The following is a 21,949-nucleotide window of genomic DNA, read 5'->3' as shown; positions in this document are numbered from 1 at the left end:
AAAACACTCATACATTGTTTTTCTCCTCTTCAAGCAACACTGAAAGTGAAGGAAGTACAAGGTTTGAAATAATAATGCTCTTTACAGGGCCTTTGTTTAAAAAATTATACACACACACACATACATTTTCAGCAACATTTTAACCTTTAACTTATGCTGGAAACTTCGAACTATTATGCTGGAAAATTCAACATGAGCCCTTAACAAGAAATTAGATTTTATTTCTTCATTCTTTGTACTTTGAACTAAAACCTAATCTATGTTGTTACCTTCTAGTACTTTATGATTTATTTTATGCGCATAGAAGAAATGCACTATACATATTGTTATAGAAACTCCTACACTGTTATAGATGCATCTATTATTGTATATGGAATTACTTAATTGTTTGGTATTTGTTTGTTTGTTCAAAATCAGTGCTTTATTGCCTGACAGAAAAATGCACTGAAATTGATGAGCTCAACAAGCTTCATTGCACTGATGTCTCATGGAGCTTGGAGAGCCTTTTTTTACTGCAGTGTTAATTAGCACTAAAACTCGAGCGGAGACCTGAGCTCAGAGAGGCTTTTTCCCCAGACTTTCTCACCTGCTTGAGAATGTGGGTTGACATTCAGTTGGTTATGGAACACATGATCGTAATTAAGCTGAAGATACAAACGTTCATAAAATACTGAACCTAGTCAGTCTTCTAATCAATGTTTTCTATCAATCAAAATTACTGTGTCTTGCTGAGTGGTTATTCAAACTAATTGAGTTCATTGGGATCTAACTACAGAGCACTGTCTTAACCTGTAACCTAGCAAGCAGGCTCAAAGCTGAAGATTTTTCCAATCTGGGAAAAAAAAAATGCTGGAAAGACAATTGAACAAGAACTTAATGATATTTACTTGGCTGAGCCAATTGATTCAGAAAACACAACTGATAGCTGCTTTATATAGAAAGATACAAAAGAATGGCATGTACATGTACACTGTCTTGTGAGACAGTGAGACATCTTCAAGTTTTGTTTTTTTTTCCCATGGAATTTTAAATGAAATTGAATGCACAAACAATCTCATTTTCACACCTTGAAAAGAATGCTTCTATGCTTCACATATAAACAGTATTTGATGCTTCCTGTAAGAATAACTTCTTGAATAGCATTAGTGACATAAGCTCCTACCTAGCCAGAACCACCTCCTAAATACGACAATGCTTCTCGTCAATAGACTAATGTGATCTATTTTTATCATGATAGACATGAAGTCACTATGGAATAATACAAGTGTGGTAATACATAATACTGTGCATCAGTTTTGGTTGATGAATACATCAAGGACTGTTACAATATTTTGTGAACAAGCTGTTCTTCCTTAATGGATAATAAGAAAGACACAAACTGGAAAATGTAATGTTATTAGAATAAAGTTGTTTGGGGAAGGAGTGGGACTGGAAAAGATTGCAGAATAATGCCCTTTTTTTTTTCAGATAGCAAACTAGCTGCATTGCCAGTACTGAAGTAAGCCACTGAAAAGGCTGTGCAGCTGAGGATTCTTGTTGAGAGCAAGATGAGGAGGACAAAAGATTTGATGTGATCTGTTGTGACCCAGAGGTAGCCTGAAGGAGTTGAGTTTTCAGCAAGTCAGGAAACAGCAAGTCATAGAATCATTAAGATTGGTGAAGACCACAAAGATCACCTTTTCCAACCATTTTCCCATCACTAGCATGCCCATATAGCATGCCATCATCTTCGAGTGTCAGCTAAGTTTATAGAATTACTAGTTTTAAGGGACTCATTAAAAAATTTGTTTTGGGAAAGTCTGTTGTTTACAGAATATCTCTCTTAGTGCTCTTGATGGAGGAGAAATGTATCGCTTTGGCCTGTGTTGGATATGCAGCCTGTGTTGATAACTGCAGCTGATAGCAGCAGAACTGTAGAGCACAGACCTGTAGAGAGCAAGAGAGAACTGTGATGTCTATCCTCCATATGTGGCCATTTAACTTAGGTATGGCTGAGGGAGCTGGGAAGGTCAGAGTTAGCTAGCCCAGTGTTCATGTTACATTGCGCTAATCCGTTTAAATCCTGAAACAATGTGCTTGTATTTAAATCTCAAGCTCCTTAGCACAGGATTATTCTTTTTTCCCTTCTTACTCTTAGATGTTCACATGATTACAAAAGCATCCCTCCTGCCTGCAGCTTATGAAAACTGGTTGAAACTGCAGCAGAACAGAAGAATTCAGCTCACTCTGCTCAAGAAGTAGGGTTACTTACCAGCTATATACCAGTTACTGCTGCTGTACCCCTGCCCTGACAGGGGAATGCATAGTACAGTTCTCCCTGCTTTTCTCAGGAAAAGAGTAAGAGTGAGATTTCCACTAGCGGAGCAATAAAGCAGACTAGCAGCCTGCTATCTCTCTTCCAGGCACAGATTAGTCTAGGAATTATCATCAGAACTTTACATCTGCTTACTCTTAAAAACAACCAAAGATAACCAAAGATAAAGCACACATCAGCCTCCCTTGTGCATGCTCACTGAACATAAGCCCTTATTCCTTTCTTTACAGAACTTCACTAATAACGAATAAGAAAAAATACTAAAACAAGAACAAAAGTCCAGTTTTTCCTCTTAACAACTCTCTGTAATTCTGTAAATAATACAAAGGACCAGAGAATTCTGAGGCAGGTGTTATCCCTCTTGCTACCAACTGAGATCAGTACAGTAACAACTAGATGTTAAAGCTGGATTTCTAACCTGACTCTAACTGAAAAAAGGAACAGTAAAAGGAGCCCCTAACATTAAGTAGATACATGTTTATTAACCACTATAGTTAACATTGTCATAAACAGAGGCAGAAAGATATGAAATAACCTTTAATAAGATTTTCAACACTGGTGCTTTTCTCGGTGATACTAAGCTATGAGAAAATACACAGTTTAATCCTCTCAGGAACTAAATATAATACCGATAAATAACTAAATATAAAACCAGTACAAATATACTTAGTAACTTTCTCATAAATAAAATCCCAAGGAGAGAGCTGATGATTTACTGCATGCATGTGAAAGAGAGACATTTCTGGGAAGAGTTAGGACTACCGACTAACTTGACATGAACCAGCAGTGTGAGCTTGCAGCCCAGCAGGCCAGCTGTATCCCGAGTTGCATCAACAGAGACGTGGCCAGCAAGGAGAAGGAGGTAATTGTCTCCCTGTGCTCTGACCTTGTAAGGCCCTATCTGAAGTACTGCATCCAGGATCGGGCCCCCTGCACAGGAATGGTGTGGAGCTGTTGCTGTGGGTTCAGACAAGGGCTGTGAAGATGATCAGAAGGCTGGAGAACCTCCCTTCCAAAGACAAGCTGAGTGAGCTGGGCTCATTCAGCCTGGAGAAGAGAAGACTCTGGGGAGACCTCACTGTGGCCTTCCAGTACTTCAAAGGAGCTTATAAGCAGGAGTCGGATCAACTTTGCATGGTCTGACAGTGATTGGACAAAGGCAAATGGCTTTAAACTAAGAGGGAAGATTTACATTAGATGTTAGGAAGAAAATCTTTAATCGGGGGTGGAGAGGCACTGGCACAATCTATGCAGAGAAGCTGTGGATACCCCATCCCTGGAGGTGCTCAAGGCCAGGTTGGAAGGGGCCTTGGGCAGCCTGAGCTGGTGGGTGTGAACCTTTCCCATAGCAGGGGGTTGGAAATGGATAAGCTTTAAGTTTCTTCGAATCCAGGGTGTTCTATGATTCTACAGTTCAGTGACACAGTGTATGTGCTGAGTAGCTCTTCATAGCCTGGATATACAGCCCCATTGTGCCCAAGGCACAACCATAGTCCAATGATATGAGAGCACGAGGCCTTTCCTTCACATAAGCAGACAAGCTTTGCCTCACCTTGGCTAGCCCAGCCAAAAAAATCAAGGAATGAACATCATTATTTTAATCCTTAAAGGAAGTGGATGTAAGTCTGAGGTTAGGAACTGGAGCCTTGTACCTTCTAGCTGAGTGCTTGTACTTGCACACTGGTCCTAAGGCAAATTTAATTAAGCTGTTATTTATTTGTAAAATAACCAAAAGGATTAAATACTCATTCTTTCTGGAAGGTATTTCACTTTTTCCTCCATGGATTCACTTTTCCTACCTTTCGGTCATTGGGGTTGTCATGTTTGGTGTCTCTCTCTAGGCCTGACATAGTTCAGTTATTTCAAGCAAAATTACTCCTTCAACAGAAAGAACTGTCAGAACCCTAACACCTCCTTGAGAGAACACTGATTAGGAGCTCCTTCAAACAAATAGAAGATGATCAGAACATAAATCTTGGACAAAGGAACCTAAATTTCAGCTTAAATGTCAGTCCTTTTGCAGAGTTGGACCTTTAAAGTGTAAGTGCTTGTTTACATCAGTAGAGGGACTCTCAGAAACCTGCTTTGGTGTTCCTTTGCATGTTTAGATATCCAAATAACTTAGCAAGTTCAGTCTGAAGTCACATAAACAGTTGTGACACTCTCATTTGTCACATAACTCATAAATGTCCCAAGTCTTTGACCCTGCTGACTAAAACAGTCACCACAAAGACATTGCAACAGAAATTTGTAAACTGCATGTGCATAAACACTAAAGATCACTTGATTAGGGCCGTATTAGGATGAGAAGATATAATGTCATCTCTGCATGAACAAAATAATTTTTGTCACAACTTGTCTCATTTTTGGTGAAAGGAACAGTGTGACAAGTCACTAAGCAACAGAGTATTTAGTATTTCCATCTTCTGGTATTTACTGTCCTATACACTAGGCTGATTCTTTTGTCCCAGTGAGGTCTGAGCAGGTACATTATATACATATATACTCTGCACTGCCTCACTCATTTAGCAGTGCTCTAGAAATTGATGAAATCACACAAGTAGTGAAGTCTGGTGGAGGATCTGAAGTGAGTCAATTTTAACACTCATAAATAACACATAAGATATGCTGTACTAGAGCTTTTCTGTAACACTGGATTCACAGAACTATAGAAAAATGAAATTTGGAAGGGGCCTTTGGAGATTCAACACCCTGATCAAGAGCAGGTGGCTCTGGATCTTGTCTAAACAAGGTTATCAAAAGATGAACACTGCTTCAACTGTCTGTTAAGAGATTTTCTAAGCAAAATCACAATCACTGATTATTTTAACTACAGGGCATACCCAAAGTGCATCTTTTCACAGTCTCATTGCTCAATACTGGGCTTCTCAGTACAGAGAAAGAGGCTTTTTGATGAAGTTGGGTTAAATCTAAAGAGGCTGTCTAGTTAAGAAACTGACCAAGTTTTCCCATGTTATTTAAATTGCTCAGGCAAAATTCAGCAGCTCTTTCTCTGGTCAGATTCCCAGTGAAGTCAGTTGCAGTTTAAAAATGAGGCTTATCTGCACCTTTCATCAGATTAATCCCTTACTTTAGCTCCTGATCTGGATTGGCTGCTAGAGTACAGTCATCCTGACTCTTGACATTAGTTTGCAAGAGGACTTTTATGACACATCTTCCCTCCTTGCTGAATATGTATATGAATATGATCACAGGAACAGCTGAAAGCATGTATTCATATAAAATATATTGACTAGAGCATTTGGGATGGATGAGAAGAATAATAAATGAGGAGCTATAATGGGGCTGGTCTGGCTTTAAAAGGCAGTTGTCCATCAGTGATCATGCTAAAGTGTTTGTTAACTTAGTTTCCCTGTTTGTGTCCCTATTTCTTAGTGTTTTGTTGCATATGCTTCAGAGTAATATCTCTAACAGCTTCTTCTCTGTTGGTCCTACAGAATCTTTTCTTGCTAACTATCAAACAGGCTCAAAGTTCAACCATACCCAAGCTGCCAGCTACGATGACAATTCCTGACCAAACCGCAACCTCAAACAAAGCCTCTGGAAATAAAAAGGGGAAACTTGAGAGCATCTGCATTCACTGAGGGGATGAGATGAAGGGGAACAGTGGTCTCCCATTAGTTTTAGTCCCTTGGGATCTTGTAGGGTAACAGTTACAGCACTATAATTCAATCTCTTCTTTCCTGCACCCATTTATAGATAGATACGGCTCAAAGAAGCAGAATATGGAAGAAACATGCATCCAGAGGAAAACTTTCTAATTAGCAAGTAAGAAATTTGATAGGGAGTCTATTTCTTGGTAGAGGAATGTCATGGTTTTGGCTGGGATAGTTAATATTCTTAGTAAAGGCTTGTATTTTACATTTTGTATTTTTGATGAGAATAATATAGGTAACACACAAGTGATTTAGCTATTGCTGAGCAGAACTTGCAGAGTCAAGGACTTCACTGTTCTCATGCTGCCCCAACAGCAAGCAGCTGGCATGTACAAAGAGCTGGGAGGGGACAGAGCCAGGACACCTGACTTAAACTGGCCAAACAGATATCCCATACCATATGATATCCAAGAAGGAGGAATAGAAGAGCACATCCTGGAGGTGGCTGAATGGCTGCCTACTGATGGGAAGTAGCAAATGAATTCTCTTCTTCTGCTATGTTTGCATATGTGGCTTTTGCTTTACCTAATAAATTGACTTTACCTCAATCCATGAGCTCTCACGCTTTTGCTTTCCCAATTCTCTTCCCTGTCACATCTGAGGAGACTGAGAGAGCAACCGTGTGGGGCTTAGCTGCCTCCTGGGGTTAAACAAGGAGCACAAAGAAAAAGCTATGGTCTATGGTCTCCAAGGAGGTCTGGAGAACAGTACTAAATAGCACAAATAAACAGCACAATAGCACAAATGTTTAAGAGTGAATATGTGACATCATAAAAGTGCCCATAAGACATATACAGACAGCAGAGATTTTCAGCACATATTCGACATAATGTTCAGTCTTTAGAAATGAATGAGCTTCCTTTTTTTCACAGAAGGAAGTAAATGCAGTGAAAATTTTACTTCCAATGATTACAATATCTGGCAAAAATGAAATCCTAAGACAGACTGGAAAACCAGTAAAAAAAAATTATAAAAATACTGTGAACTACTTCTTAAAAACAATGTGGTTTAAAGGACAGAGACATAAAACCGCCTGTGCAATTCATCTTAGCACAGCCTAGCACCAACTAGATCCAGGTTCAGAAAACAGATGCTGTCATCAGCCAGAGTAGGTAAAATTTTTCTTGCACTGTAGCTTGTGAAAACTTTCAGAAGCTGAAATAAGGTCACCTACTTTTCCTTTCTGGAAAAGAACAAAAAGGACAAAAAATTGCCTGCTAGAGTTTTGAAGTTCTGATCTAAAACCTCCAGGGACTCATTCTAAACCATATAATGACTTATTTCCTTCATTTGCTGGTGGTTGCCCTAGGCTCGTACTGGCCCAAGCAGATTAGTAATACACCTTTAATGATTCTCTGGCTTGTTAATTGGTTTCCTTGGACTGTGAGTATGGGTTAGGAGGAGGCAAACATTTCCTCCTGCCTCCACCTCATTCCGTGAATTTTCAAAGAGGAAAATACAATACATGTAATGTAAAACAGCTTTGGATTTTGTTGTTTGCATGTTTGTTTGTTTAAAGAATGCAGAACTTGAGACTAGAAAGAGTAGAGAGAAGAATTTCTAGAGAGATGGGGCAGGGAAGATAGATGATCTGCCTTAGAAGTGAGCTTTTTAGAAATCATAAAGCTGCAAGTTTCCAAAGGTGCTGAGGAAATAAGGCAGCAAAGAATCTAAAAGTCCTGTTAGTGGAGCTGTATGTTAGTTCTTCTTGGGAGTCTGGGCTCAACTGAAAAAAAAAAAAAAAAAAAAAATCATTGGAATAATGCGATACTTGGACTTGTCAGCAACACAAGATGTATGTTAGATTTTAAATTTTTCAAAGAAGTGATTTTGTTACAAGAAGCAGCCTTCTTAACTAGATATGTAACTAAAATCCCATCCCAACCTTTGAGAAATTTAAATTGGATTCAATTTTGTGGTTTGGAGTTGTCTCAAGTTGAATAGCATGGGCTGGGAAAGGGGCCAGAAGAGTGTCCATTGCCAGGAGAAACAAAGGAGAACAAGAGGTACGTGGTATAATCAGTGCACATTACCTACTGGCCCATGGTAGTCTATGTTAATGCAAGGACAAGTGAGTTCCTATCTCACAAACATCCTTCTTCCTCCAAAGAGCTTTCTGTCTGCTCCCTGGCATTGCCAGAACTTACCATGTGCTCCCTAGCATCAGTGGATGATGATATTGCCCTGTTCTAGTCAGGAACTACAGTGAGAAAAAATGATCCTTAGCCAAAACTCAAAAGTAAGTTATACTTTTAGAACGGTCAAAACCAACTGGAAGGAATTTAGAGTAAATATGCAACAATGCTACTACATTTTCTTTTAAGAAACTAATTAAATTGTGCAAAAAAAGAAATCGGAATACAATTAAATATCTGTGCTGAGTTGACAAAGAGGCCACTCAGCACAGTGGCCTCCCCCCCTCTTCCCCCATCCCCTCTCTTTCCCTCCCCTTCCCTTTCTTTACCTTCCCTCCTCTCTTTTCCTCCTGAACTTCATTTAACTGAAGTCCTTAACTTACAGCTCTGATCTGTAGGGAGATCTAGGCTCCTTCAAAAGCAATTTAGATTAGCTAAAACTAAAGAAAGCTCTGGAGTTCACTTCTTCACCAACTTCCAGAAAACAGAAAACAATTATGCCCTATACTTCAGCATCCGGACATTGGTGTGAGCTTTGCTCCACTCTATGAGCCTACTTTCACTCAGAATGAGCTCTGTCAACACTTTGGACATATCACATAAAATCATTGCTTGTTTTGATATTGGACCTTCTCTTTAATTTGTAATGAGCATGCTTATTACTAAAATAAATTTTAAAAACTGAAAAATTTTCTCTTTGATATGTTGGATACAGTCTTATCTGGAGGGACTTTAAATAACAAAGAAAGTTTTTCAAAGTAACAAGATGGAAAAAAATCAGAAAAAATGAGATATTCTTTTCTGTTGGTTGATAAGACTTATGCTAGTCTGGTTTTTGTAGTTGTTGTTTTGTTTTGTTTTGTTAATATCCTTTTTCCTTCAATTGCTTAGTATCTTTCGGTCATTTTTCAATTCAAAGCATGCATGCCTCAAGTATGATTTTATAGCAGTGCTTCTGGTCCTAACCCATGTTTTTGTTTGTTGTTTTATTTTCCTATTATATTCAATTCAGTGGAACTTTCTTTCTTATTTTCTGTTGTTGTTGTTGTCCTTTGAAGGCTTTAGGAATGTAGAACAGCTAATGAGACTGATCTGACACTTTTTTTTGTATCAAAGGATAAGTCCAACTCTGAGTCTTGAACAGCCTGAACTGGAAAGAGTTCATTAACTTCCATGTTTTAGAAGATCTGTATCATAGTTATTGAGCCAACTGTTAGGAAAAGAGATGAGCAGTGTGTTCCCTCCATGCTGCATAGGCCATTGGCAGGCTCATTAGCAATTGGGGTGGGAAAGAGTGCAGTATGACATTTTTTTCCACAGATGTCTACTAAAGATGTCTACTATTTATTCTTTCCTTTACTACTGAACAAGCTTCTTCACCTTTCTTCTTTACCTCTAAGCCCTAACCCCACACATGCATGTTACTCTTCTCTCATCTTCTCTGCCTCATGGCCCTTTTATCAGCAGGACTCCTTAGCAACAGCAGTCCACTAATATTCACATCCAAATCTCTGTTTGAAAAGTATCACTTTTCCAAACTACACAAATCCAATGATAAGATGTAGAGTATTTGATCTCCAACCAAGACATTCATTTCTATTGTCTAGTTTTCATTTTACACTGCTAATATCTTTGGATTCTCTTGGATATGAAGTCTTTCCGGCTTGTTCTTTGCCAACAATTACAAAGACTGAGGCCCTGCTGATTCAAATTCTGTTCTGCAAGTAGTTCTTGTTTCTTCCTTTTCTACTAATTTTTATTTCTGTCTCTTTTGATCAACTTGCATATACTTCTTTTTTTTATACAAAGCTGTTAGATTAAGATAGTATGTCTTAGCTGGGTTATGCTGATTTGTCCTATAGCTTGTCCTTTAGCTTGCCTGCTAAAGGAATTCACAGCTGAATGGGATTAATCCACCAGTCTGGAAATTTTCGGAGATAAATCTCCTGGTTGAGTTCATCATCTCTGAGAATTATAAAATCCACGTAAATCATTTGATCAGAAAGTTAAACCTGTCTATTGAAGATTTTATTTTGTTTTAATGCTCAGGAGTTCCTCTTTGGTTAACAACATCCTGAATATTCCCTCAAACATTTGTTCATGCTCTTCATTTTGATTAATGTATGTGAAATGTACATGAGAACATGATTTAATATTTTCTCTATTTTCCCACAAGATGGCACACTTTTCTTATGATAGCTTCATGCTAAACACATAGAATAATGTCTTCTGCATGCAGAACAGGATCATGGAATCACAGAATACCCTGCATTGGAAGGAGCCCACATAGATTATGGAGCCTAATTTCTGGCTGCACATAGGACCACCCAAAACTCAAATCATATATCTTGAGATGTGTTGTCCAAATGCCCCTTGAACTCCAGCACTCAGGGCCGTGCCCACTGCCCTGGGCATCCCGTTCCATGCCCACCACCCCCTGGTTCAGACCCTGTCCCTAACCCCCAGCTGCCCTCCCCTGCACAGCTCCATGCCGTTCCCTTGGGCCTTGTTGCTGTCACACAGAGCAGAGCTCAGTGTTGCCCCTCTGCTCCCTCTGAGGAGCTGCAGCCACCATCAGGCCTCCCCTCAGCTCCTCTGCTCTGCGCTGAGCAAAACCAGGGACCTCAGCTGCTCCTCACACATTGCCCTCCAGACCCTTCCATATCTTTATAGCCGTCTTTTGGAAGTTCTTTGATAGTTTTATGTGCTTCTCACATTGTGGTGCCCCAAACCTGCACCCAGTGCTTGAGGTGAGGCCACACAGCACAGAGCAGAGCAAGACAATCTCTTCCCTTGTCTGGTGGCAGTGCTGGGCCTGATGCACCCCAGGATATGGTTGGACCTTTTGGCCACTCCAAGGCACAGTACTGACTCAGATTCAACCTGCCATCCACTAGGACTCCCAGATCCCTTTCTGTGGAGCTACTCTCCTGCATTGTCCCCCAGTTTGTACATAGATCAGGGGTTGTTTTGTCCCATATGCAGTATCCAGCACTTGCTCTTATTAAACTTCACATGGTTTGCTCAGCCATCTAATTTGTCAAGACCTCTCTGCAAGGCCTCTCTGAGGAAGAGAACAGCTCCTCCCAGTTTAGTGTTACCCACAATCTTACTTAATATGACTTCAAGTCTTTTAACAAAGTCATTGATGCAAATGTTAAAAAGAACTGGCCTTAAAGTGGAACTCTGAGGAGCTCCACTAGTGATTGGCCACCAGCTTGATGTAACCTCATTTACTTCAACCCTTTGAGTCTAACCCATCAGTCAGCTGTTCACCCATCACATTATCCTTTTGTCTAGACTTATGCTGAGCATTTTGTCCGTAAGTGTACTGTGAGAAATAATATTGAAAGTTTTATTAAAATCCAGGACGATTACATCAGCTGGCTTTCCTTGGACAACTAGGTGTGTAATCTTGTTATAAAAAGATATTAAGTCTGCTAAACAAGGCTTTCCCCTCCTGAGTGCATGTTGGCTATGACCAGTGACTTTATTCTCTTCAGATATTTCTCCATAATTCCCAGAATAATCTTCTCTATTTTACCAGGTACTGAAGTGAGACTGACAGCCCTGTATTTACTAGAAGATAACTGCTCAGCCAAGCAAACTTTCTTTCCTTCCTGTTTGACTTCTGACATTCTGTTCTTGTGCTCTTAAGAAATTGTACTTAAAGAGTGACCAGCACTGATGGACCCCGACGCCTTCAAAACTACTTTCCCAGGGGACATTATTAACTAGTTCCCTGAGCAGCCTGAAGTGATGGAGTGACAATGCCCTCTCTGCATGTACTCCCATACCAAGTGCTGAGCCATGCTCTGACTGCCCATCTTGACATTTTAGGAAATGCCCCTGTATTCTGCAATCAAAAACTGTTGAACACACTTGCACCAGAGCTGATCACTTCAGCAGTATGATAGTAATAGAACAAATTAACTTTGTAGAAATAAGTATTCCACTCTAAATTAGTTCATATATCCTGGATCATTGCCTTAGAGGATCTTGCCTTCTCTTCTAACTTGCCATTCTCCTCTCATTACTTACTTTCCCAGCCCTTGGAGAATTCCTGTCCATGCCATCTACAAGGTAGGTTGCTGTGGGCTTGAATATTCCTGTCTGGTGCTTGAAGAACGCGTTTTTGGAACAGTACTCTTAAGTTTGGTGACCACTTTATCTGGTATGTAAAGGAAAAGCTATTTTTGCCATTCAATGGGATGAATACTGTGAGCTCCATCCTGAGCTCAGGGAGAAAAATGGAGACAAGGAAGCTCCTTGTTAAAATATGCCTGGAAAATTCTGTCAGTTTCTCTCTTTCTTGTGTGCATTCCAAATGTTCCTCCAGCCATCACAGTGTCAAACTCTTTATATCATCTAACCCACATTGTTTGCGACAAGTGCCAGTAGAGGCTGGCATTTGTAAAGATTATTTTGCTTGCACGTGCCTATAAATATTTCCATATCCTAGGATATTACCATTATCCTAGCAATCTATCTGAATTATCATCCATGATCTGTAGTTATATCCACAGACAAGAAAGCTGTTCTGTGACTCAACATTTAATAAAAATAATTGCAATTAAAAAAAAAAAAGCAACAAAAAAACCAAAACTAATATTTGACCTTCAAAGACAGAGAGAAAATCCCATCACAGTGTGAAACTGGTACTCGGGAGAAATTAGTGGAATGACGAAACTTGCTCTGTATTCCTTGTGGTTCTACTGGTTTCAGTCTGAGAACTGCAAACAGTGTGAAGGCACTGAACACCTTTTTCCAGTGCCAGATGATATCGTTGCTGCTGTGTAACAAGTGATTCAGTATAGAAGTTTTCCACGTGTAGTAGTCATTTCAGATAGATAGTCAGTGGCCTACAGTGTCTCTCCTACTTCACGGGCTTGCATTCAAGTCTCAGCTCCACCAAATACTTTTGGTATCATCTGAGACTAACTGCCAAGTGTTTTAATTCGCCACTGATGAAATTGAATTTAAAAGCTGTTGGAGTGCTTGCACTTAGCTGATGCATGTAAACAGTGCTAGTCACTGCTAGGATCCTACCTCTACAGCAGGAACCTGGAGTGTTGGGATGTTCAGTGTGAGCACTTAAAAATTCAGGCTTAATAGGGCAAAACCAACAATTTGTCAGTATAGGGAAGTGAAATTAGCATCAGACTCATTTAGCTGCTAGGCTGCAGAGCCATAGAACCTGGGAATCTGATCTCCCAGGCTCAGTGCTCCAGATGCTGGATGATTTAGGTGTCCTAGGGATTGTTGCGAAGGAGGGAACACAAACTGAAATCTGGGACTTAGCTTAGTTTTTAAAATGTCTAAAATAAGCATTGTGCTATTGATATGAAAATGCCTACGGGAGCTTTCAAAAACAATTTTATCTGTTGGAATGGGATAAAAATAGTTAAATGTTTCATACAGTGTTGAGTATTTGGCAGTGATCCCGGCAACTTATAAAAGAAAGTCGCACACATTGAGTACTCCTGTTATGTTAAATAGAGAACCCTGCAACAATGATACTTCTCATTTTTCTTGTACACCATGAACTTATCTTTTTTTTCTTAAAGTTTGCAATGGGTACTTTTTGAAACAAAACACGTGCTAATCTGCTGCAACAAGTTTCATTTATGGGAAGACAGCACTGCTGGAGACCCATTGCTGCATTTGGCTGAGTGGAAATATGCTGTTCCTTTGTGTCTGCCATGCCAGTGTACCCTGTCTCCCAAACAGAAGGACTACATGGCATAACAGTATATTTAGAAGAATGTTCTTCTTGAACACTTCAAATTCTGTTATGTCAGAATTCATATTACTTATTCATCATGCTCCATTACAGGCAAATCTCCTTTATCTCACTCTTTATTTCTCAAAGCAAGTGGAAAGTCAGCAGTTTGCTGCATCATTGGCAGAGGCACGTTCGTTTTGAACGAGCTTCAAATAAAAGGTTTCAGCTGAGTTCAGCAAACAAAACATTCTAATTTGGGAACATATAAACTATTCCTTTCAGTCAAAATATTAAAACAAAAGCACGATAAGTTTACAAAATGTTAATATTATTTTAATAAAAATAAATAAATAAATAAATAAATAAATAATTTCACTGGGATGGAAATTCTGATTCATGGTCTTCAAGGCTCCTGTGCTCCCATCACCCCTGTATTCCAGCTCTTATGCACTGCTGGTCAGGCATTATCATGCAGCTTCACTTCAGTCTCTTTTCTGTTTTCCTCCTCTACCAACACAGGTATGAGTGAAGACTGCAGGGCACAAATGACTAAGGGAGGTCAAGCATCAAGACTGGCCTTCGCAGTAGGGTGTTATTATAAAGGAACACACTTCCCCATTGTGCCTTTTTCCTGCTTGCTGGTCTGTCTTTCCAGTGAACTCCTTTCAAGCTGGAAGGCTGCTTCACCTCACCAGGCTGGTTCTCACCAATTCTGGGGAAGCAGAGCTGATATAGAGAATTTCCTGGCACATCTCTAATGCCAGCTCCAGTGGGAGGAGGAAACAGTAGATGAAATGAGCCAATGAGACTGAGAGGAAGAGAGTGGTGAGAGGAGACACTATTTAGCTTCTGCACTCAGAGAAACCAAATACAGGGTTGTATGGTTTCATCTGACATGGTGAGTGGCAGGGGCCTCCACTCTTGCAGCTGTTGGAAAAATCTGTGACATTGGACCTGGTCATTTTTCTGCAGTGGAAGAGAACAAACCTCCAGATGAACCTGTTGCTTTAAATAATGTAATATAAGAAAGAAAAATCATTATGGTAGGATTGTACAGTTAAATATTTAAACTCAAAGAAGAGTTATTATCTCCTTGATCTCAATTTGCAGGGTACAGAGTTAGGTCTATGCTGAAAACTAGTTTTGACCACTGAAAAGCTCTTAATGAGATAAATTCTTCTGCCAGGCTGAGGAAATAAGGTAGTTTAAACAAAGCTCTTATAGTATGAAAAATGTGTTGACGCTGTTAACATGATAGAGCATCTAGAGCATTACATGAAATACTAACTTCCAAGGCAGAAAGGAATATGAAACCTGATTTTAAGGATCACAGAACATCATCCAATCTAGTAACTAGATTAATGACTACAATTACAATTACAATTGCAAAGACCTCACTGGAGTCCTCCCTTTACCTGAGTTTCAAGCATATACCAGCACCATTCACTGAGATATACCATTTGTAGGCACACTTGGGCACAAGTGTTAAAAAAGATGGATAGATGTAGTGGATGAGTGGCCACTTGCCTGGACAGGAACTCCTGTCCCAAGTGAAAAGCTGTCACGACAGCACCTAAAGACAAATCAAATGTTGTTGGAGCACTGAAATGTTGATCCACATTTAGAGTTCTTCGATATATCACTGCTGTCTGTTGTTTAGTGTAAATGCTATGTTTCTCTGGAGGAGACATGCTTTATGTGTTGCCAAGAAATTTCTGCAAAACCCAGTTGAGCTGCATGGAGTTGTGTCTAGCTGAAATTATATAAATGTATTATTGGGCATTTGGATATTGAAGGAAACAGACCACACCTAAATGGTATGATGTTTTTTCCAGTGATTCCAACTTTGAGTAGAGAGAGACTAATAAAGTTTTGGCAAATAAAGAACAATATCATAACTTTGGGACATTGTTTTGAATATTAATGACTAAACATTGCACTGGGCATAGAGAACAGCACTCCCTGACTTTCAGAGAGCAAATTGCCTGAAGATGGTAATTTGGAAAGTTAAATCTGAATCTCATCTAAAGGGCACTAGAATAATGTAAATGCTAATGCTTCTCTCTGTGGATTTTACCTTTAAAGAGTATACATTTCTGATCTCTCTTTCCCTCTGTAGGTTGAGGAATATGCATTGCCATATAGCTCCTTATTGTTCCCACAGGATGCACAGTCTGGGGGCTGATTTAACTAGGATTACAGTGAAGTTCAATTAAGTTTTATATTGGAGAATATATTCCATCTATGTTTTTTATTTATTTATCTTTCTGCAACCAAACCACCACCAACAAAAAAAGGTATTTGTGTAGCAGCAAAAGCTTCGCATTGTAACATCCCTAATGTAGCAATCAAGACCACAGCCAAAATGTAAATTCACATTTTTACTGTGCCAGAGGGAAAAAAGTTGCAGTATTACAGAAACTATGGTAGAAATTTTATACAAGGGAACATATCTCATGTGCTGAGGAAGGTAAGGTTGCTCTGGGCCTTGAAATGGCTGTTTTCTATGTGTGATTACATTAGAAATACCTAAAATAATGCAGCATTTTCTCTTTCTTTACTGATGCAAAGTATAATATCAAAATATATCAATATCCTGCCTGCAATTCTTTCATTCTTGAACTCAGATTAGTAATGTGTCTGAAAATAAGAAAGCAAAAATGCCTTTGGTTTTCATGATTAGCAGATGGTGATTAAAAAAAAAAAAACAACAAACTCACACAAATATTTCTGTTCTGTGGTAATTAAAAAATTGAGCATACAAAGTTGCTAAACAAAATGAAATGCATTCTGCTGTTTTTTGAGAAAGAGGAAATTTATTTTAATTATAGAGAAAAACAATTTTTTGTTTGTTTTGTAATGGAATCAATGTCAATCTCTGAGCTGTGTTGTAGAGCAAGTACCAGAGTATGGAGAATAGTACGGCAGATTGCCCCGACAACATCCCTGGAAGAAAAGGTTTGACATGTAGGGCTGTAAAACAAGGAAATAAGGAAAGTAAGTTGAGACATTGAAGTGTTTTCCTTTTTATTTGAAGGTACAGCCCTAGATACTGTGGCATAAAAAACAGTATGATGGAAGAAGCAGAAGAAATGCAGAAAAAGAAGCAATGAAGTAATCCAGAAAGAGGATGGCAAGACACAGAGGTGCATAACCTGGAACGGAACTGAAAGCCAGAATTTTCAAGGATTTATTTAAAACTAGGCATTAGCCCTAGGGAAAATTTCTGACTCCTCATGTTTTATGTGCTAGTTTTTAAGCTCCCAGCTTTCCATGTACAAAATCATGCATTTGATTATTTATTATAATTGTAATAGACCCTTAATTTATATGCCAAATACATAGATTATTCTCGGACAATCCCACCCTCGAAGAGGTTGAGTGATTTGGCCTCAATCCTGCAAATCCATTAAGTGGAGTCATTACTTCCAGCATGTACACATATTCCCTGAAATAAGAAAGCTACTCCTGTGAATAAGAGGTTGACTGTTTTCGAGTCAGCAGCCTTCAGGAAAGAGTGCTGGGTGAACAGCTGCAAGAGAAGCAGAGCAGGAAGCAAGCACAGTGAATGGGAGCACTGCAGAAAATGCAATCAGTATGGTTTTAGGAATCAAGGAGGCTATCTGCTACAAACCAATAGCTTGATCACTTTCTAGCTAATACGACTTTATCTCTTACCTTGAAAAACATGGATTTTTTTCAGCAGTTCCTGATCTGCCTCTCAGAAAGCTTATTGTAAATATGGACATTGGGACTACACATATGACCTTGATGCTCTAAAGCACTGGAACAATCCTCCCAAGTATGGTAGATATAGTGTGAATCAAAAGTGAACCTATGCCTTTATGGAGTGATCACTGGAGGCCAAGTGATAAGTCCTACAGAGCCTAAAATGGCAAGTGGCATGTGTGTAGGCAACTAATCATAGAATCGTGGAGTCATAGAATGGCTTGGGTTGGAAGGGACCCCAAAGATCATGGAGTTCCAACCCCCTGCCATAGGCAGGGCCACCAAACTCCAGATCTGGTACTAGACTGGATTGCCCATTCAAACTGGTTTGAACACCTCCAAGGGTGGAGGTGATGAGCATCCACAACCTCTCTGGGCAGCCTGTTCCAGCACCTCACTGCTCTCTCTGTGAAGAACTTCTCCCTGATCTCCAATCTAAACCTTCCCTCCTTGAGCTTAAAACCATTCCCACTTGTTCTATCACTATCCACTCTTGTAAAAGTTGATTCCCCTCCTATTTATAAACCCCTTTAAAATACTGGAAGGCTGCAATGAAGTCTTCACGCAGCCTTCTCTTCTCCAGGCTGAACGAGCCCAATTCCCTCAGCCTGTCTTTGTAGGGGAGGATCTCCAGCCCCCTTATCATCTTCATGGCCCTCCTCTGGATTCTCTCCAACAGCTCCACATCTTTCCTGTATTGGGGCCCCAGACCTGGACACAGTACTCCAGATGGGGCCTCATTAGGGCAGAGAGACATTAGTAGAAAGGGGATAATTCCCTCCCTCTCCCTGAGCCATTCCTCTTCTGATGGTACCCAGGATACCATTGGCCTTATGAGCTGCAAGAGCACACTGCTGGCTCATGTTCAGTTTTACATCCACCAGAACCCCCAGGTCCTCCTCTGAAGGGCTGTTCTCAAGGAGTTCTTCCAGTCTGTATGCATACCTGGAATTAGTCCAACCCAAGTGCAAAACATTGCACTTTGCTATGTTGAACCTCACTAGGTTCACACAGGCTCACCTTTCCACCTTTTGAGTTTGTTGAAGTCCCTCTGAATGGCATCCCTTCTATTGTGTCAGCTGCACTATTCAGCTTGGTGTCATTGGTAAATTTGCTGAGGGTGCACTTGAGTCCATCACTGATGTCATTGATGAAGATGTTGAAGAGCACCCGTCCCAGGACAGACCCCTGGGGGACACTGCTCATCGCCATAGTGTCATTTACCTCAACCCTCTGTCTCCGGCCTTCCAAACAATTTCTTATCCAATGAATAGTCTACCCCTCAAATCTCTATCTCTCCAATTTAGAGATAAGGATGTTGTGGGACACCACGTTAAAGGCCTTGCATAAGTCTGGATAGATTACACTGATCACTTTCCCTTTGTCCACTGATGCCATCACTCCATCATAGAAGGCCGTCAGAGGATGGCTGTCTTGGATCACCCACTCATCCCTCATGTGTCTTAACATGACTTCTAGGAGGATCTGTTCCATTATCTTCCCAGGCACTCACTTTCCAGAGAGGCAAGGCTCACTGACCTAAATCCCAGTACTAATTTTTTTGCAAGGCAGGTAATGAAAGAATATCACAAGTTGCTTCTGGATGATGGTTAGAATACATGTTTACTAATTACTGCCAGTTTATGTAACAAAACCTGGATTTGAAGAATTCAACACTCATTGCCCACTCAGTGTAGCCTAACTGGAGACTTTCAGATTACATTAAGATCTTTGCCCACTCTGATATGTTTTGAACAAAACTGATGAATATTCCGGAAGAAATTAAGAAGGGTGACCTTTAACTTTGCTGTTGAGCTATTGCATGGCCTCACAGAGCAGTAGGAGAGTGTAAGGTTTTCTTTTCAGGAAGAAATAGAAGAAAACAAGATCCAGACAATCTTCTTAGTGATACTGAGGGAACTAAAATGAGATAGAAATTCAGGTAAAGACAAATCAGTGTATTATTACCACAGAAATTGATAGACTGGTTTAAACAATGTATTTCCTTACCAAATCACAACATTCATCTCCTAACTCAAATGGGACCTGCAGACAGAAATGTTTTACAAGGATTTGATTTAATACTAGTTGTTGCATGTTAAGTATCTTAAAGGAGATACATATCCTTTTATTCTTCCCTCAGAAAATAAAGTAAAATGTGTAAAATGTTTTTAGGTGAGAAATACTCACAATCTGTTAGGAGGCTTTCTTTGCAGAAAGCAAACACTGACATGGTCTGACATAATTGTTTTCATCTCTTGGCATATTCAGACTTATTTCACAAAATGCTGAGAAATGACTGTTCAAAGATCTTCAGCCTCGCCTGACTGTAAAACACAGGTCTGCGCTGGTGGAGACACGCTAGTAAGCTGCCAATGGCATAGCTGCATAAGCAGAAATTGTGCTAAGGACTGATGTGAAACCAGCAGTGGGAAAATCAAACACAAGTTATTCGAGGTGTTGTTGTTCAAAAGGATAAGACTTTCTGTCCCTCCATCAGAGATGTATTCCTACAATGCCACAAATGAGGATTAACTGCTTCAGTGAGGCATTAGCCTGTCACACCAGATGTTCTCATGTCACAGAACTGAGATGTTGCAAGCGTCTTCTGAAGTCATCAATATGTTTGAACTAGAGAAGAAATCATGCATTTAGGACTACCAAATACAATGGAATGTTTATTTCTATTTATTTCTAGTGTTTTGCGGTATGGTCTTTACTATTCTACTTGTAAATGAGGAGAAGATTCAATCTGGCTCTATCAATGAGCATTAAAAAATAATTTGATTTTAACATCTGTTATTCTCCTGCCTAAAAAATGTGTGACAGATTGACTGACACAAGGAAAACACTTATAGGACTTTGAACTCCAGCACTCACTTCTGTGCCAATATTAAGTAAAGCGGAAACAAGTGGCACTGAGAAACACAGAGAAAATGGTGAATACCCTGATGTAGGCATGAATTGTGTAACACATCTAGTGAGCCTCCCAATAAATGTGCACACAACTGAGCCACAGACTAATGCATAGTTACTTAAAGGCAGTAAAAATGAAAGCTACACACAGCAGACACAGCCCAGCATAGCCAAGTTATTATGAGTCTCAATCACCATCCTGAGCCAACTGAAAGCGCCATGCAACCCAGGACTGCTGGTCAGTCACCGGTTGTCACAGCAGCAGCAGCAGTTGACTTTAAAGCCACGTGTTACTCTTTGGGGACTAGCACATATTTCTCAAAACCTTGGGTATACTGGCATTTTGGTTTGTCTTACTCCTGGGAAGCTGCTTACAGCTATCCTGTTACTTTTTTTCAATTAAGGGCCTGAGAGAGTAGAATATCAACATTCCCAGGAATTTTCTCCTACCAGTAACTGGATACACGAAAAACTTTGCTTTATAACAATGTTACATTAACACTTGAGGATGTCAAATCTAAGAAATCCAAACTTTTAAGGCAAGCAGTACTACATCTTGCATTTACTTGTTTGTCTCTTAGCCTTCTTTGCAGAGGAGACAGAAATTATTAAATCCTGGGAACAACTTAAAACCTTTTGGTCAAAATCCACAGCATGAAACAGAAATTTTTCCAGGTGATAGGAGCTCAGTCCAGGTGATAGGCATGTTAATCATGACATATCATCTTCCGATGTTGTATCCTGTACTCAGCTCTTGCATTGTTTGCTAATATACTGCTAATATTCTGATAAACTAAGATTTGTCCTAAATAAAATATCAACATCCCTTACAGGGCAAGTCTCTATTACCTTTGAGGCTGAATATGCCACTACTCACATCTCCCTTCCATCTTCCAGATTTAACAGAACAAAAGAGGCACCAGGAAAAGAATACAGACAGGGACTGAGTAATCTGATGTGTGCCTTATAGGTCAGGATGGAGAGTGCATAGGCTTGTTTTGTTACCCCAAACTCAGCACAGAGGAAGTTTGTTCTTTCCAAGGTTATCAATGGCAAACTGTTATTTTTTCCCAAAAAGAAAAAAAAAAAAAAAAAAAAAAAAAAAAAATTGTTTTCAGTGTTTTTCATTGTTACCAGTATAAAAGCTCATCCCAGAGCTCTGGCAGCTTTTGCAATGTTATCAAAAGTTTTTTAGTAACTAGTATTTGGCTGCATAAGGTAGAAAGAACTGTCAGAGCTAAAGTAAGAACACTGAAGTTTTTAAACTACAGAGTTCTTTGCAACATAGCCTTTTTTTGGCTTCCTTTATGTTGTATAATTTCAGTCATGGAGACTTTTAGGGTCCAGATAGAATGGTTTAAGACATTACCAGGCTGGAGTTTGCAAGACTCTGTGAAGGAGCATGGAAGTATTTCGAAGTAATAGCAGGTAGACTACAAGTAAGGGTAAGTTA

The sequence above is a fragment of the Lagopus leucura genome, unplaced genomic scaffold (genome assembly GCF_019238085.1).
Source record: "Lagopus leucura isolate 7727_CA_CO unplaced genomic scaffold, USGS_WTPT01 Super-Scaffold_100159, whole genome shotgun sequence".
Taxonomy (NCBI): Eukaryota; Metazoa; Chordata; class Aves; order Galliformes; family Phasianidae; genus Lagopus; species Lagopus leucura.
Note: the sequence above shows the minus strand (reverse complement) of the source record.